The 12,444-nt window shown below is 39.4% G+C and overlaps 1 protein-coding gene across 1 annotated transcript in view; it reads right to left on the bottom strand.

The window, feature by feature from the left end:
- CNTNAP2 (contactin associated protein 2) overlaps positions 1-12,444 on the bottom strand; it is a 1,623,532-nt gene that overhangs the window by 319,527 nt on the left and 1,291,561 nt on the right. The window lies entirely within an intron of this gene.

Below are 12,444 nucleotides of genomic sequence, written 5' to 3' on the forward strand. Positions count from 1 at the left end.
CAGAGACAGGTAAAGAGAGAGATATTCATTTTGATGATTGACCCCCCAGATGAGTACAACAGTCAGAGACTGAACAGGCTCAAAGCCAAGAGAAAGGACCTCCATCCGGATCTGTCACGTGGGAGGCAGGCACCCAAGCACCAGCACCTGCCTCGGCTGCATTTCTACACATAGTATAGCAGGAAGTTGGACCAGAAGCAGAGGAGCTGGGACTGCAACTGGCACTCTGATACAGGATCTGATATAGGATGCTTACATTGCAAAAGCCATATGAACTCAGTGTACCACAGTGCTGGCCCCAGTCATAAATATGAACGAGGATCTGTGGAAAATGTAATCACTACACATTGATGGTATGGGCATAAAGTGTCAGAGTCATTTTTACAAGTCATTGGATAGTTTTTTTTTTTGAAAGTTAAAATGCCTGTTTATTGTGTGATGCAATAAATATTTCTATTCCGGGATATATATCAAAGAGAAAGGCAAATTTAAAAATATGTCTACACAAGGACTCTTAGGCAGATGTTTATAGCGCTTTTGTTCTTAGTTCCAAAGTACAAACAACTCAAAGGTGCACCAGCCGTTAAAGAGCTAAACCAAATGTGGCATATTCACATCGTGGGATATTTCAGGGATAATGCTGATGAAACAGGGATACCTGTCACAGCATGAATCAATCTCGAAAGAGCTCAAGATGAAATAAAAAGTGGTCATGACAAGACAAAGAGACACGAAGACTCTAATTCTGTAATTCTAATTCTGTGAATGATCCAGAATAGGCAAACCCACAGAGACAGGGAGCAGGTTAGGTGTAGAGTGGATGGGGGTGAAAGCAGGCTGCAGTAAACTGAGTCTTACAGGAAAAATAGAAATATCCTGGACCTGGAGTTTGATGATTTGTTGCACAAATCAGCGAACTTACTAAAAAGTGTCGGAAATGCGCACTTAGAGTGAGTCAATATCACTATATGTCAATTGTGCAAAACATATTTTTTTAGAAGAGCTGTAGGCGCAAATGTCAATTGGCTACAGGTAAGGAAATTGCAGTCCCTGGACCTCAATGAATATTCTCGGATATAGGATTAAAAAATGATGCGTTTCCTGGAGTCTTCCACTTTGTGACTGTAAACTTTGATTAGTACTAAATGTTCACTATCTTCTTTATTAAAAGGGACATTTTTCCTGAATTTTAAAGTTGACATTGATATGTATATATTCCTTTGATGCTTCCTTGCTGGTATCTTAGCATAAGCTTCTCAACATATCCTTACTCAAGCTTCTCTCCTCCCCCTTGACCTCCCAATACTTTAACAAGCGTCAAGGTTTAAGGATGGTACAATGCTCTCTGTTTTACCCATGCCCAGCGTGTTTTCACTATTCTTCAAAAATCTTCCCTCTTCAGTTCTCACATTCCAAACTAGCACTCCAACAGGGCCTGCCTCTCATCCATAGAAAATCAAACAGCCAGGGACTTGTGCTGTAACACAGAGAAAAGGTACCTCCTGCAACAGCAGCATTCAAAATGGGCACCAGTTCATATCTTGCCTGCCCACTTTGGATCCAGCCCCAACTTTGGCCTGGTAAAAATGACAGGAGAGGCCCCAAGTGTTTGGGCCCCCGAGACCCATAAAACAGTCCTGTGTGAAACAACTGGCCCTGGCTTTTGCCTGGCTCAGGTGCTGTGGTTACCTGAGGAATGAAGAAGCAATTACAAGATCTCTCCCTATAAATATATGTCTCTCCTTGCTGCCTTCTCTCTCTTTTCCTCTCCCTCATCCCTATAACTCTTTCAAATATATGAATCAATCTTTTTTTCAAGAAAGAAAATTAAACATCCTTGGCTTTCCAGGATATGCTGAACAGTACAACCTGTTCAACTGTTAGCAGTTAGAATATTGTTGTCCTGAAAATCTCAACAACGACAGCATGAAATCTGTGGCTCTGAGACAGATTTTTTAGTTCCTGAAAATTGTTGTTTGCTTTTCAGTTTGGATGATGTAATTCACTTTCTTGATAAATCTTTACATGTTTCGCCCGTCCTTTCTGCCTTCTCACAGCCTCTCCTGGATGCGCCGAGACTCATGGCACGCACTCAGAAAAAGTGAGCTAAAAGGTAAAAATCCACAAAGATACCCCAGAAAGTTGTTATCTCACCAGCAACTTGCACACACTTTTGACTCATTCCTAGTTATTTTTCATTTAAGATTCTCTGGCTTATTATTCTCCCTACCTCTTACATGAAAAAAAAATGTACATATATAACTTGTTCAGAGTTTTAAAATATTCAAAATTTCCCCGTGGATAATTTCATTTGACCTCCTATGGTTGCAAACCTGTAAATAAGTTTTGGAGGTACAAGGGCATAGGAATAAGTAGTTAAATCTGATAAAGTTTGATTCTCAATTATTCAGCACCATCTCTACAGCACACAGTGAGATGGCCTCTGTGTAAATCATGAGCAGGGGGGACCTGGCACACTGTTGGCTGACCTTCCCTCATCTGAGCACACAGTCACCTGCGCATGGTCCTCTCAAGGATGCCAGGACCCTTCTTTCCTTTCTCTACTCCAGTCGCCACCATTCATGGACAGCTGGTTTCTGCGAGGAGCCCTTGGTGTTTCCAAAAGACAAAATTACAACAAATTTTATCTAAAGACCAAATTGAATTGTGTTGTTTTGTCTTATCCGTTATGATTTAAGTCTTTACGTTATGGTATCACATAAAATATTATCTCACTGTTTACAATTTTACACCTAATGTTAGCTAAAAAGGCAAGATGGGTGGGGAATTGGCCTGGAATTAAAATGCCAGTCAGGACAGGACACACATGTGCCATGTGGAAGTGCCCAGTTCTGAGTTGCAGTTCTGTTTTTGGCTAGTGAACACACTGGGGGGCACCAAGTGGTGGCTCAAGTGCTTTCCCATTTCTAACTGCCTGCTTTGGTCTGGCATAGCCCATGCCACCATGTACACTTAGGCGAGTCAGATTTGCAAGTGTTTTTAAAATTTATCTTATTTTATTTTATTTTCTGTTTCTTAAATAAAGGGATGCAAAGCACTAAAACTTTAAACTCAAGGTTAGATGTAGTTAGGTTCTGTTTGAAGTAAATTACACATTTTTCTTTTATTTTTCCTTCTCTCTCTCTTCCTTTTCCTGCCAAGATGACATACCCCACTATCTTTCACTCAAAAGGCAATCAATGTCTCTCTCTTCATCTTATTAAAATCTACTCTCAGTAAATAATTAGACCAATCACCTTTCTCATTTTCCAACAAAAGCAATGAACTAATCAGGTTGTTGAATGGAGGGCATTGTTTTGACAAGCCTCCAGCGCTGGGTCCAGCAGTGAAATGGAGTCAGTTGCACTAAGTGAATGCAACCGACAGACATGTGAGAGCTGGACGTGTTTCCCAGTTTATATAGGAGAGTCCTAACAGGCAGTAAGAAGGGGCCTACTTTATCTGAGTACACATATAGAAATGGTCTCTGTTTTAATCCTGTAAGGAAAGTCGACTTTTTGTTTTATGTTTCTGTTTTCTTCCACCATTTTGTTCCACATTTTTCTGTTCAGCTCAATGATGCACCTGTTCTACCTTTTATATAAGAGATGGTGCCTGGTTTTAGAATCAATGCAATTCAATCAGGTCTTTAAATTTTGTAATTTGTCATTGAGAGGACTGTATGCGGGTGATTATGTGTCCTTGGATGAGGGAATGTCAGCCACCAGTGTGTGAGTTCACTTTCACGTCAGCAGTGAGGCTCTGTTCGCTCATCGGAAGGGGAAAGGAACCAGAGCATCTGATACCCACTAGAGCAGAGCCTTCATCTTCCGGTGTCCCCAGTCACCAAGGACTGTGGCACTCTCAATAGAAACAAGACATTGTTCCCTACAAAGCAATTAGAGTAATTAAGAAAATAACCCTCACAGTTAGATTTTTTTTGAATCTATGCCTATGTCCCCTATGAAATGGCAGTAATTACAGATTCAATTACTCCTGGTTCATGGGAATAGCTTGGGTCTTTTTCAAATTCAAGACAATTTTCTATTTTGCTTAGAGTATTTTAGAAAGTCCTGGTAACAAATTTTAGATTTTATACAAAAATGTCCTGGAATACAAACTCCATGAGGGCAGACAGAAAACTTTCTGAAGCTTTGTAAAACAAATACAAGCAGAAGGTCACAGTGGCTGGTTCCACGTGCTTCCTGATGCAAAACGACATGAATAAATACAGATATTAACAAGACCTCGTTCTGAAATAGCAGTCAGCATGTGTACACTGTCAGTGAGTGACAAGAAAGAAAACCTTTCATCTGGTGAGTTCCTTGGATGTCTTGAAATATTTTTCTTGCGATTGAGATTTTATTATTTTCTGCAGGAAGCAACAGGGATATCACAGATCACTAACATGGTGACAAGGATGCAACACTGACATCTGGGAGGAAAAGTCTAAATTTTGCATTTAGCTTAAGAGCCAGTTGGTTGTCAGAATCGTTGTTTCTTTACGTCTGTGTGTGTTCAGTCCTAGAGCACTAAGTATTAACTGGACAAATTTTTCACACTTACATGGATGGCATAAAATATTATGAGTGAGATCTATTTTTCATGGAGTGGGGTCATTAGTAGTGTAAGCCCTTTTTTGAATAGGATTTCCAGGTATTATTCAGCTTCCCCAGAAGCTATTAGAACAGGTTTTAGCACTTCTTTTGGGAGATTATCATGCTCGATTTTTTTTTTTTTTGTAATAGACTAGGAATAAAACAATGTTTGGTCTCAGGTTTGTAACTGGTTAGAAGCTGAATTATAAAAAAACTGACCAAATTGTTAATACTCTGCACTTAAAGATGTATATTTACATTTCTCAAATTCTGCTAAAACATATTCAACTGATTTTCCTGAAATGCTAGGAAAATCTATTACTTTTTTTTTATCATATAGGAAAATTGGATTAAATACTGGCTTGGTTTTCTTACAATCTGTTTTGTTCTTCTACATTGCTATTTTCCCTATGAGTTCCTCATATTCTTGTAAATCACAGCTCATACATTGTATAATTAGCAAAAAGAAGTATTGAGGCATGCCTGTCTGGACATTTCGTTGCATTTTCACGTCTACCAATTCATGGCTAACTCCTGGCATTTTGATACAGGGAAAACAATCCCCATCACTGGTCCAGTATTTTTGAACAATGATGATGCACGGTCTGAGCTTCTGTGTGTTTGGGAATTACTCCTCCTCACCAGCAAACACATGCAGGACACCTGTCTGCTGACCTCACTGCTCTCTGCTTGGGAGCAGTTCACTTCCTTTCTCTTTGTTGGCGTGGTGGCTCTGGCGTGTCATCCACATGGCCTCATGGCTCTCACATCCGGGAGACACGGGCCAAGCTCTTTGACTGATGTTCCTGAAGCTCCCCCATTCAACTCTCACGATGGTGATGGTGGCTGGGATGGAGAGAAGATGCTCACAGCTTGGCTAATAAAGCTTTCTCACATCTTTCTGTAAGAAATTCGGTTTTCCTTTATATCACCTAAGGAGATGAGTTAGGTGACACTGCAGGACTGGCATTCAGATTTGGAATCTCGGGGTACTCAATACCTCAGTTTAGTTCGCAGTCTTGAGAAACACAATTTACTTTGAATTTCTTTGGGTATGAAAATGAATTCCAAAGGTAGTACATTTTGAAAGCACAAAATTGTTAAAATCTAAAATTGTTCTCTATAAAGCATACCTTCTCTGTTCCCACAGATCTCCACAATTATGGAAGATAATAACAATATTTTCCATTCCCCCTATTTCCTTAAATAGCTTCATCTGCTCAAAAGAATGTTAATACTGATGCATTAAGACTCAGAAGGAATTGTAATATGCCTTGCATTTTGATTTTGTGGACATGACAACCCTAACAGTACTGTTCATCAATGATGCAAGCATTTTTGTAACACAGAAGCACTGCTTTTTGCTTTTCTTGCCATTTCTAAAGCTCCCTCCAAACAGCCCAGATCCCTATAAATGACTCCCACATTCATTGGGACTGCAATCTTCCCTATAAATACTGGGTCCTGTTTTGTTAGGCTGCATCTAAGCAGGCCATTCTGCTGCCCTAGTCGTCACAGAAGACTAGTTTGAAGGCAGCAGCAGCAACTTCCTTTGCCAGTCTCCGAACTCTGAGAGGCCCTTACGGTGATCAATATTTTATTTTATGCTATCCATATCTTGAAGAGGCTAGGGAATGTAAGCATGAGAAAAACATATAGTCTCTCAGCCACGATAATGACAAATACTTACCCCTGGAGAGGAGATGGTCAAAATAAAAACAAAGTTTCCAAACATTTCTTAATAACCAGGAGTAATGCAAGCCGGCAGGCAATCATAGAATGAGTTTCAAGATTGTTCCTGGTCTCGAGCACGGAGAAGGAAGGATGAACCAAGGAAATTGAAACTAAATGATCTAAACTTTCAGAGAGAGCCAAGGGAAGTATGAGTAATGTAAACCAAGAGAACACAGAACTTTGGAAAGAAAAAAGTGATTCATTCTGAGTACTCTTCTGTTAAATATTCTGAAAGAGCAGAGAGTGCGCGGCAGGTACACCGATGCAGGGATCGTGACTGTGTAGGCCACGGGTTCTAACGCAGTAATGGAAAGTTTGATGGCTGGTAATTAAGTAGGGCATGAGAAAGTGGAGATAAACTGTAAGCTCCTGCTTCAAAATTGGAATGAGAAATTAAAGAAGCATTAGGGAACCAACTAGAAGAGCTTTAGCGGGAAGCGATTTTGTGTACAGATTGGGAATTGAATCCATTACGTTGAATCACATATGTCTATAATCAACTTGCCAACATTATTTTCCAAGCTTGGCAGTAAAAATTCATGAATATTGATGTCTTCTGTATATAGATAGCATACAGCTTTGTCCAGAGGCCCATAGTCAAGAACATTCAGATCACTGGTAGGACATTCTGGTTTCGATTTTATTTCAGCACACTCTTACTACAGATGCAGTGAACAAACAGTACCTGGGCCTTTTCCTACAGATCATGAAGGATCGTGAGCATGGCTTTTCTGATCTATGATAACCAACCTATTTCGAGTAGAGATTCTTGGGTCTTGAAGAAAATGACTAAAGAGGAACTGCCCAAGCCACAGTAAGGTTCTGGGCTTTATGGTCAACAACAGCCAGCTGGACTTTTGATCTTTATTGGGTTTGGAGAAAACCAGAGATGCAGTGAACCGCTCAAGGTGTTTTTTTTTTTTTTTAACATTTAGCTTTATTAGATTTTAATAAATAAGGTCATCTCGATTGGTAAGCTTCCTCTGGAATTTACAGGGGGAACCATTTATGATGCAGTCCAGCCTGCATAAATTAAAAGACATAAATCCTCCTCTCAGAAGGGAAACAATGAAAACCCATTGCTATAGACTGTGCAATAGCGAATATCCTAAGAGAAAGGAGGGGCCAGGAATTACAGGGCTATGCAAATCTCAAACAATGAGAAACTCAACGTGGCAACAGTTTTGTAGTGTGACTACAGCATATGAGTGTCTGGTCTGTGTGAATTCGTTTTTCTCTTGAGCATCCAAAAGAGGAGACTGCCACATGCTCCCTGCAGGGCACAGTCCCCAGTTTGCAAATAATCTGAAAACAGAAGGAAACTCACACAAACACGCCTGTGGAGTATTTAGTCATTTCGTTTCCTTGAGCTAGCTGACATTTCGATGACTGATTCGAAACTTGTGCAGAGATTGCTGCACAAGCAGGTGTGTTCAAAATGATCATGGAAAATTCCTGCAAAAATTGCATATTTTGAAAAAAAATGCATGGATTTCAAAAGGTCTTGGCAACAAGTAAATTTACCTTTCCTTTCAAATTTTCCCTTTCTTAAAAAATTTGCTGTTACATTTGTTTGGGCTGCTATAGCAAAACACCACAGACAGAGACACCTAATGGACAGGTACTTTCACACAGCTCTGGAGCCGACAGGTCCCAGTGAAGGTGCTCTCAGGGCTTGTTCTGGTGATCTCTCTTCCTGGCTTGATCAGGAGTGGACGTCATCTTATGATCTTTGTACTATGTTCTCATATGACCCTTTCAGCACTCCCTAAATGGCCACAACTAATGGAGCTGGGCCAGTCTGAAGCTTGGGATCCTCTTCCTCCAGGTGTCCCACCTGTGTGCAGGGACTCAAGCACGTGGACTATCCTTTCTTGCTTTCCCAAGTGCACTAGCCAGGAGTTGGATCAGAAGAGAAAATACTGAGACTTGAAGGAGCACCCATACGGAATGCCTACACAGCAGGTGTCGGCTTTATCAGCTATAACACAACCCCAGCTGCCCAGGACCATCCTCATGGGCACACATGGAGAGAGCCCTCCACTGCTGCTTATGCCCTGTCCTCACTGGATTACTGCCCCGCCCTCAGGATCTCATTTAACAGTGATTACCCACTTAAATAGATCATCCTCCAGTGCAGTCTACATCAGGGATTAGAGCATTGAGAAACACATTCTAGGGGGATATAACCAACGTGCTACTAAATTAATGAGTCCATAATAGCTATATGGACTTTTTATTTTTGATGTTTTGTCCAGAGGGGGAAAAATATTTGAACTTTGAGGTGTGAGAACGGTGTGGTTTATACATTTGGTAGTTCACTCTTGAAGACCCAAAATAACTAATTATATTATAAATAGTACAAAAATCCTTGCATTGGACATTTAACTATTTAGTATTGTGGTTTTCTGGAAAATAGATTTTCTTTTTCTTGTCCAGTACAAGTATTAGTATCCAGAGAAGTTAAATAAATTTCTACATTATGCCAATCCATGAAGCACACATTTTGGCATTCTGTGAATTTCCAAATGTGTCTTTACTGCAGAGAGCTCTATGAGATTAAGAGACAAAAGAGTGAGTCCTTAAGGCCTTGATTATGGTACCATGTCTGCTGTTGAGTGCTTGCCTCCACACACACATCAATGAACTGGGAGAATCTGTAGTAAGGCTAACTCAATTCTCTTCTTTGGGAAAACAAATATGAAGCTGCTCACTCCAGATGTCCATCATAAAAGCAATGGTAAATAAACTGTATTATAGACATGTGATTAATAATACATAGCAATGATTTAAAAAGAGCCATAGACACACACACGCTGGATGAATTTCTAAAGCCCAATATTAGGGGTGGGGAGTCCTCATTAAGTGATTCTGCTTATATGATGATCAGAGACAGTCAAATAAGGCAATAGAAGTCAGTGTAGTATTATCTTTGGGAGAATTTATCTGGGAGGGAATCTCAGGGAGCCGGGATCAGATCATGATATATGTTTTGGTGTGATAGGACCATGATATGTCTCTATATGGGTGAATATTTTGCCCCTATACTAGTATGTCTGAGATATGCATTTGACAATTGTTCACTCCTCTCTAAGAGTGACGGGTCAAGGATAAGTCACTGGTGACTTATATCACTTTGACAATAGCAGGGTACAAGAATCAAAAGATAATTATATTTTGATTCAAAATAAACTTTGAAATCTATACAGATGAAGGGATCTTTAAAAAAACTCAGGAAAGTAAATATTGTTTAAAAGCTATGTATGAATCTCCGAATTTTTGCATCACCTATGACTTATCTTTTAATTAAGTTTCCATGAATTAGTTGAAGTATCCTTGCATAGCTTAAGTAGATTTTTCTATTTCTCTGTCTTCCCTATTGTCATATGACCCCCTGAAGTCAAGATGATGTTATTTTTATAGTTATAGAACTTGACCTTCACATTACAGTGGTAATTGCAGCTGTATGATCAGTAAACTTCATCTATCTAAAGGCAGACACTGTATTGTGAATTAAACATGAAATAATTAGCTGTCGCATTGTGGTTTATGTAATTGGGTTATAAGGCAAGCTTTTCTTAGCATCATTCACCGCAGCCACATTTTGGCTGGGCCAGAGAGTATTCTAGTTAAGAAAAGAGGTTCTGGGCCAAGCATGGTGGCATAGTGGCTAAGTCCTCACCTTGAATGTGCTGGGATGCCATAAGGGCGCTGGTTCTAATCCTGGCAGTCCTGCTTCCCATCCAGCTCCCTGCTTGTGGCCCGGGAAAGCAGTCGAGGATGGTCCAAATCCCTGGGACCCTGCACCCATATGGGAGACCCAAAAGAAGCTCCTGGTTCCAGATCACTTGGGGAGTGAATCAGTGGAAGGAAGATCTTCCGTTCTGTATTCTCTCTATATCTGACGTTCCAAATAAAAAAAATGAATAAACATTGCAATTTTGGTAAAATCTAACCAAGTAATCTGACTCTCAACTACTTAAAATTGTGCCTAGCACACATAAAGCATTCAAAAATAATAGGTTGAAAAGCACAAAATTGTCATTATTTACCCCTGTGTTTGGTATATAAAAATAGCAGCTTCGTATTGTTCATTCTATTGCTGGCTGTTAGAAAAATCATTGATGATGTTCCAAGAAGAGTTTACAATTCTTTCCTTTAGTACTTGATATGAATAGGACACAATTTCAACATGCGTATAAAGAAGGCTCTTTCTCTTTTAGGCTCACACTTTCTTTCCAGGTAGTGAGCCATGATCTGTGTTGATGATGAAGAAGAATTGAGGACAGTAAAGGCTAAGTTACCAAGCCTCTGCCTTCCATCTGAGCCTGATGGCCTCTGGAGAACAATTAATTCACATGGGACATAAACCCACATTCCTGTGATAAACACATATGCTATACTAATTATGCCCAAATACAAATGTCTTTATGAAAGATTTATTTATTTTATTGGAAAGGCGGATCAGATTTCTGGAGAGAGAGAGAGAGACAAAGGTCTTCGTTTCTCCAAATGGCTGCAATGGTTCATTTTCCAAATGGCTTCAGTGGCTGGAGCTGAATTGATTTGAAGCCAGGAGGCAGGAGCTTCTTTCAGGGTTTCCACATGGGTGTAGGATCCCATGGCTTTGGGACATCTTCTACTGCTTTCCCAGATCACTAATAGGGAGCTGGATGGGAAGTAGAGCAGCCAAGACACAATCTGGTGCTCATATGGGATGCCAGTGTTTGCAAGTTGAGGATTTAGCCATTGAGCCATTGTACCAGGCCCAAATACAATTGTGCCAGACCCAAATACAAATGTTTTTAAACATTATATTTACTGATTTAAACAGTACTCATGACTTTGTTGTATCTTTCAGACAGACTTTGTTTTCTTATTTATTCAACAAATACTTCATTATTGAGTGTCTGCTAGTTTTCAATGCTGCCATTCATCTGGTTGGGAATACAGGAAATAATAAATTTTAAATTTCAATATTCAAGGAACATGCAATTTACTACACTTCTCCTGTCTTGGTTATATCTTTCATGACTGAATCATTAAATTAGTACTCTATTCTCCCAGCATAGTGCCTAGGGATCTATTTCATATCCTTTTTTTCTGTTGCTTTCCAATATTCTTTCTTTTCTAATATTGCAATTCTCTAGCTCTCTAAGAATAAAAATTATGTAGTACCTAATTTAATTCTTCTAATGAACTTCACATTAGAAGTTTCAATAATTATAGGCATTGTTAAATGAATCATGCATTCTAATTGTAATTAGATAATGAATATTCAATTACTGAGACACTAAACAAAAATTATAATGCTAGTGATGATAATACACAATATCTATAATCTTTTATGACAGAACTGCCAATGAAAAAATCTATTGGGAATAACTAATGTATTCAAACTTGTTAAAGAAATTGAATGTGGAAATGAATAATCTTGCCTTTGCTTAATGTCTTTTATTGGGAGATTGTAGAACATGTTGCTAATAATGGCATTCCTGGATGCAATGGCTCTTTGAAAAAGAGCAAAATAGCATTAACCTCCAAGAGTAAATCCTTGGGTCCGTTGGAGACCACCATTGTCCAAGGGTATCTTCATGTTGTCTGGGCAGTGTTGGCTTTGATATCTGAAAAATGACCACCCTCACTCATTTCAAATGAACATGCAAGAGGAATTTCTTTGGCTTCTGAAGAAAATACGAATTATCTGTCATGTAGTAAGTCAAGTGAATCAAAAGGAAATACGGTGGTATAGAACACAGCAGAAGAGAGGGAAATGGAGCTTTTAATTTTGCATGCTCTAGTGATGAGGCATACGGTTACAGTAAGCAGATGAATGTTCAATAAGAAAACATCAATAGCTGCAAGATTGGAAGTGTAGCTTTCTCAAGGAGCCAGGTGGTAGAGCTCTGAGATGAGGAAGTCAAGCATGCGATGGAAACACAAGTGTGAAGACTCCAGATACCTGATCAAAAAGGCTTTTTCCAAAACACATGAAAAATGTGCTATTATCTCCCTGAATGTAGTTAGTGACTTATCCCTTATAAAAATATGCATCTACTTGAAAGGACAAATTACAGAAAGAGAAGGACAGCGAGGTCTTTCATCTGCTCGT

The sequence above is a fragment of the Ochotona curzoniae genome, unplaced genomic scaffold, assembly GCF_017591425.1.
Source record: "Ochotona curzoniae isolate NIBS_2020 unplaced genomic scaffold, NIBS_Ocur_1.0 scaffold_2476, whole genome shotgun sequence".
NCBI classification, from domain to species: domain Eukaryota; kingdom Metazoa; phylum Chordata; class Mammalia; order Lagomorpha; family Ochotonidae; genus Ochotona; species Ochotona curzoniae.